Source organism: Meleagris gallopavo, chromosome 5 (genome assembly GCF_000146605.3).
Source record: "Meleagris gallopavo isolate NT-WF06-2002-E0010 breed Aviagen turkey brand Nicholas breeding stock chromosome 5, Turkey_5.1, whole genome shotgun sequence".
In the NCBI taxonomy this organism is placed as follows: domain Eukaryota; kingdom Metazoa; phylum Chordata; class Aves; order Galliformes; family Phasianidae; genus Meleagris; species Meleagris gallopavo.
The window spans coordinates 30,977,967-30,984,550 of record NC_015015.2 but is presented as its reverse complement, the minus strand read 5'-3'; positions in this window follow the sequence as shown (position 1 = coordinate 30,984,550).

Sequence of the window (6,584 nt, the reverse complement as noted above, 5' to 3'; positions counted from 1 at the left end):
ATGGAAAATACACTAATAATAGAAGGGTGGCAAAACCCTGGGCTACAGCAAGTGGGGACAAAACCAAATGCAGCAGCTGTGGATGCAGAAACAAAGGAAGAAAGCTCACTTACTCTTGGAAGGCCTCAGGTAGGCAGGGATCTCCGGCAAGATACCCTCAGCTCCACTGCCAACCTTAAATGAGGTCTGAGAAGGGATAGATCCTGGCTCTACCCCTTCCAGTCACTCAGATACATTGCATGCATCTGAGCTCCCTGGGTTGGCCCTGCCTTCCCACCAGGTGCTCAATCATTGTTTCGAGCTGTGACTTCATATTTCTACTACAGATATCTAGCATATAGGGAAAAAAAAAAGAGAGCGCTTCTTCCTTTCTATAGCTCCATGAACTTATCAGAATCAAGGAAGAAAGACAGAATAAAAGGAGAATAGTAGAAGAAACAAGAAAGGTCAAAATACTTGTTAATAACAAAAATATTTTGTTTCCATGCTGTAAAAAAATATAATATAAAATTATTATAATTTTATAAATAACACATACACTCCATATAAAATTATATAAAATATATGAAATACATACTAAAATTTATTCATATAATTTATATATGGCATATATTTATATTTAGCAGTAGTAAGATGAAGAGCAGCAGGACCCAGGATCTCCCAGGATCCAAAGAAAAGGGAAATCCAAAAGGAAAACTATCAGAACTTAACATGTGCAAGGTGCAAAAATAAGAAGTCACTCTTAAAAATTCCCATAAGGAATTCTTCCATTCAATCTGACATAAAGCAACAATATCTAAACTCATCCCTTCAGATGCATCAGACACATCACTTCTGCAAAACTTTACGCGTTTACACTTACCAGCAGTTTTTGAAGAACTAATCCATTTACTCTTCCAAACCCACAGTACGCTGCCTCTTCATCAGCACTGAAAACTTTACAAGTGGAAGTTTGAGATAGATACCTCTGAAAGACACCACGTATAACTGCAGCCCTTTGGCTGTCACATGAACAGATATCATATGATCCTCTTTCTACTTATGATCCATCTCAAACCTAGTTCATTTCTTTTGCCTCGAGGGAAATTATTCCAGACCACTGCCAGTTTCAAGTATCAGATAGTTCTCAGCCTTTTGATATTACTTTTTCCATAAGTGCTCACAAAAATTTTACACATCCCAAGAAAAGAGATTTATTTTCAAAATGTTTGTGCATTACATTCACTAAAATCTCTCCTGTAGGAATGAGATTGCTCCTGACTTCAATACATGATGCTTTTGTGAAGTAACACATCAGCATTTCTTGTAATAAATATTTCTACTAAACAGAAGACACACAGGTTAAGTATAACCTGTCTTCAAAAAGGAAGGAATTAAGAAGTAAATTATGAGACCACAACATATAAGTGACATCAGCCTTTACTTACAGAACTAACCTTAAACCACTTCTAATATATAATGGGACAAAAATTCTCACCAAAGTTTTATGTCCTGATGTGACTTACTATTATCACGCTTTAGATATTTGTGGCTTTGAACACTATATTCCCTTTTGAACTAGACACTCTCCCATCACTGAAGTCAAATAAATGTTGCATGTTTTACAATATTAACCCTTTAGTGTGAAAAACACTGGAATTATATAGTTACAATAATTAAATATTCTAATTTTGAAGTCTTCTTTCTGCTTGCACAAAATGCATCACCTATTCATTCAAAATTTTTTGTTACAAAATGTATAAGATACTGTCATCATCTGTCGAATGCTGATCAACAACAGGTCAGCAGACGAGATTGTGAAAAACATTTCATCTTTTTAATAATACTCCTAATGTAATTTGTTGCTCAACATACTACACAGTATTTGCAGAGGGAATAACACGCTAAAGTCTTGCTTTGATGATCATGGATAGACACTCAGTGTAGTATTCCTGCACTGCAACAGGATTTAACTGATAAGGCTAAATTTCAAGATGGTTGACAAAGATACACTGTCTATGAGCAGTTAAAATTGCCTATTAATACCAAGTATTAAAGACTAAAAGTATATTTTATTCACCTTATTTTTACATATCAGAACAGTCAGATGTCAAATAATTCTCTCAAGAAGTGACAAGTATGTTTTAAAGCATATAATAAAGGCATGGCTGAATATAATCATAATCCACATTTTTCAAGTTAGAAGTGGACAATCACCAAAGTGAAAAACAACTTATCTGATAACTATCATCTCAGAGACTGAGAAACTGTTGTGTAAGGAAACAGACTGAAGAGAATGGAAAGCAAAACAAACCACAGTGAAGTTGGTAAAAATGTACTGAGAGGTAAAGCTGGGATTCCTGTATTTGTTATAGTTCATATGAAAGGTTCCCTTTTGTAAGAATGTTCTTAGAAAAAGAACATTTACATTAGTCTAATCACTTAGTAAATATATTGATACTAGTATGAGACTGTGGTATATCTACCTTTAAAACATTTCTGATGAACAGATTGTACTTATTGTTACTTCTTCATAAAATTATAATAAAATAAGATATTGACCATTTTTGGGGCTGAGATGTGAAGGTAGGGAAGAAAACAACTACAAACACTAGGACCAGACAGACGTGGATGGGAAGAAAGTTGGCAATAACTGTCATCTTTTGCTTTCTTTCTTCCCCCCCAGAGGTAAGTTGGGTTCAAGATTAAAAGCCAAACTGGAAGTACTGGAAACTATTTGGCTTCAGCAAATGTTCTCTCATGCAGAAACGTGCCCAACACCTTGTACTTTGTAAAGTTAAAAAGTTCCTAATGGATCATAAAGATAAAATGGAAAAGAGATCCCATTTACTTCTACAAGCTAGTTATTCCCTTTGAGTTCATGGTCATTTAGGTAATTGAAAGCAGACTGTAATGAGGGAGTGGTCATTTGGTGCTTCTACACAGAAGATTTTAAGCATGTAGAAATACTAAAATGCTAAAATCTTGATGCAAGGCATTCAACTTGACAGAACAACATTCAACCCAGGTCCCTGAAAACTGAATTTTACACCTTCCAGTGTAATATCAGACTTATCTGGAGTCAATCTGCAGCATAAAGCACAAACATGTCAAAGCTACACGTCTAAAAATGACTTGTGACATATCAAAGCATACTCAGAGTGACAAAAAACATTCTTTTACTGTAATTTAGAATCATATAATCACCAAGGTTGAAAAAGACTTCCAAGATTCATTCTCATTAAAGTCAGCTTGCCTGGGTATATCAGGGTTATCCACGAGCAAGCTTCCCTGATTTAAAAAAAATGGGGAACGAACATGTCCCAGAAATTGTGCTAGAAGCTCTTAGATGATAAGCAAAAAAGTCGTTCATATATAGTTCAACAGAACTTCATCTTTTAACTGCACATTTGCAAGTTGATACTCTAGAAATTTACCCCAGGACTAAAATAGTCCTACTGTAGCAGAAGTAGGATGCTACAGACAGTAATTCCAATAAGCACATTACATAGAAGTGAGATACTACAACAAGAGAAAAGTGTTGCCTACAAGGAAGTCCAGCATGGAATTAGACAAGCTGAATAAAAAAAAAATTGTCCATTCAACTGACTGTGAGAATGTCATGTGACAGAAAGGCAGACAAGGAAGATTGCTGAAATGTCTTTCAGTGTTTTCATGTTCTACTGATCAGATAGGCATTCCCTAAAAGTTAGTCAGACACCATCCAAAGAAAGTAGGTGCCATTTTGTCTATCGAGTATTTCTCAAATCATTATAACAAATGGAGCCTGGAGAATATAGTCAAAAAAGACATTTTCAGAAGAAGGAATACAGGAATGCATCAATGGGATTTAGCACTACAACACACAATTTATCTTCACAATCAATGTAACATCAAACAATATGGACAGCAACAAATATGACCACGAATGTAATTCAACTTACATAACAGAATTATTAACAATCATGAATGGAAGCTACGTATACTTCCAGAATCTGCTTATATCTTTTTTACTTTTCTTTTTTGTATATTATTGAACTTCAGCTGCTGTTCCTGAATTTTAGAGGTATTGCACACAAAACCAAGTGTATTGGCATACTGCGTCCATACTTTCTAAGCAGATTTTCAAGATCTAAAAGTCAAGGATATATTGACTTAGTGAAACCATTTGGTCCATCTGGTTGCTTGCACCCAGGCAGACAGAATAATCATTGACTCATTTGAACCACTGGTATAGACATGCCATATTTTTCACACACAAGGATGGAAAAATGCACTAATTCACTGATGCAAAATGAGGCAGACTGTTGACAAGTCTAACAGCTGTACCTCCATAAAATCTGAAATGACTGTAGATTGCTGTCTTTCTCTAAGTTAACTTAAGTAAAGTACATAGAAGTAGTGAAAAAAAAATATTTAAGACATTCATTTAATTTCCAAACCTAGTGAACAAAGAACTGAGTTCTTAGAATCAAATTGGCACACAGCCATTTTGAAATTTTAAAACTCTGTTAATTATGAAATGATAAAATACAGAATGATAGTTTGGTAGAATCGTCAAAAAGATTTTCATGCCATTTACTTACAAGAAGCAAGTCCACAGAGGAATCTTTTACATTAATTAGAAGAAAAAATACTCTTCACTATTCCGCAGGATTTCAGAGGTGTGTTAGGCACCTGTTCAGCGACTCTGAATGTGTATGCCTGACATGTTTTTCATCATCTTAACTGCTTACTTGTCCTTCAAAACATTGACTTTGTTCATCACTTGATACTTCTATTTTCCTATTCTTGCACAAAATACAGGTTGCTATTTATAATCTGCTTAGCAAAAACTGCATTCATTGCTGCGTATGTTCTGAATTTTGAATTTTAAACTATCAGTAATTACTGAAAAGAGAGGATCAAAGTCCATTACTTACAACGTACTACTGTAGACTCACTGGTGCATATTGAATAACGCTGAAAAATTAAGGTCATTTAACTTCAGCACAAGGTATTAGGTCATTGTGGGTTTTCATCCAAGATGCAAACTGAACGTTAAGAGTTTTTACATCATTGACCTATATGTAAAAAGGAAAATTTACACAGAAATCGCAGAAGACTATTGGAAGTTTCTTACTCTGTTATACAAATTGTGATGGATCTAGGTCTAGTCATAGAATGGCTTGGATTGGAAGGGATCATAAGGATCATCTTGCTCCAACCCTACTGCTACAGGCAATGTTTGCCAAACACTAGGTAAGGGTGGCCTCCAAGTTCAGGCATCCGCAGCTTCTCTGGGCAATGAGTTCCAGTGCCTCATCACTGTCCAAGTGAAAAATTTCCCCCCAACATCTAATCCAAATGTCCTCTCTTTTAGTTTAAAGGCATTTACACCCTTGTCCTATTGCTATCAGATTATGTAAAATATCTGTATCCCTGCTCCTTTTAGGTAATACAGATATAAGATATACACTCCCTTCAAGTATTGGAAGGCTACCTTAAGGTCTTCCCAGTCTTCTCTCCTGCAGGTCAGACAAGCCCAGCTCCCTCAGCCATTCTTCATAGGAGAGGTGCTCCCACCCTCTGATCATCTTTGCGGCTGCCTTTTCTGGGCCTGCTCCAACAGCTCTGTCTTTCTTGTGCTGGAACTTGAGAATATTCTAATATTGCTGAACAAAAGGTGATTACAAGTACTGAAGACTTCACAGAATAAAGCCGACTCTATGAACTCCTTAACCAAACCAAGAAACAAGTGAAGAGGATGGTTTATAATCTGAGCTATAAGTCTGTTACAAAGAGTCATTCTACCATAGAACCTCTTATTCAAATGACCAACTGAATGGTAAATGTATTGGAACTAGATGTATAATATAAATATTAATTAATTCCTTCATGTGTTGTGGGAAAGATTTGTCAATAAGTTGTATGCTGGAGGCAGGTGAGTAAGATCTAATTTTTAAGTATTTCTCATGACTATTCATCTTAGAGAGATACTCAAGCAACATGAGAAAAGCAATACTAGATAGATGCCCAAAAAGAATAAGTGCAAGCTATTTGTCTCTTGTTACATCTCCTGCATTGCCATGAAGCTAATGAGAAACAATTCCACATTAATGATGTTTTGCCAGTTACTGCTATAACTCAGTATGCTATGTTAAAGTTAAATTCCAGAAAGGAGGACAGATAAAGAATATAAGGGATTACATAAGAGAGAACTAAGGAAACAACTATACATTTTGAAAAAACTATATGCTTTAGCTCATCAACTGTATTTTCTAAATTTGTTAACATAGATAGAATTTCTTAATTAGTAGCTATAGAACACATACACACTAGTGTTACAAAAAACAGATCTTAAAACAACTCCACAGGAAGTCTTTATTCTTATCTAAGCCATACAAATTTCAATGCAACTGAGTACTGAAGTGAAAAACTCATGAATAGAAGCGTACTATAACAAAAAAAAAAGTAATATAATTGAAATGCTTCCAACAAATTGTACTTTCTCAAGGATCTTTGAGCGCATAAATACTAAAAATTTCAAAAACATTAAGTAGTAATTAGACAGATTGATATAATCGCACAAAGGTGCAACAATGAAAGGAGCAGCACAATAAAAA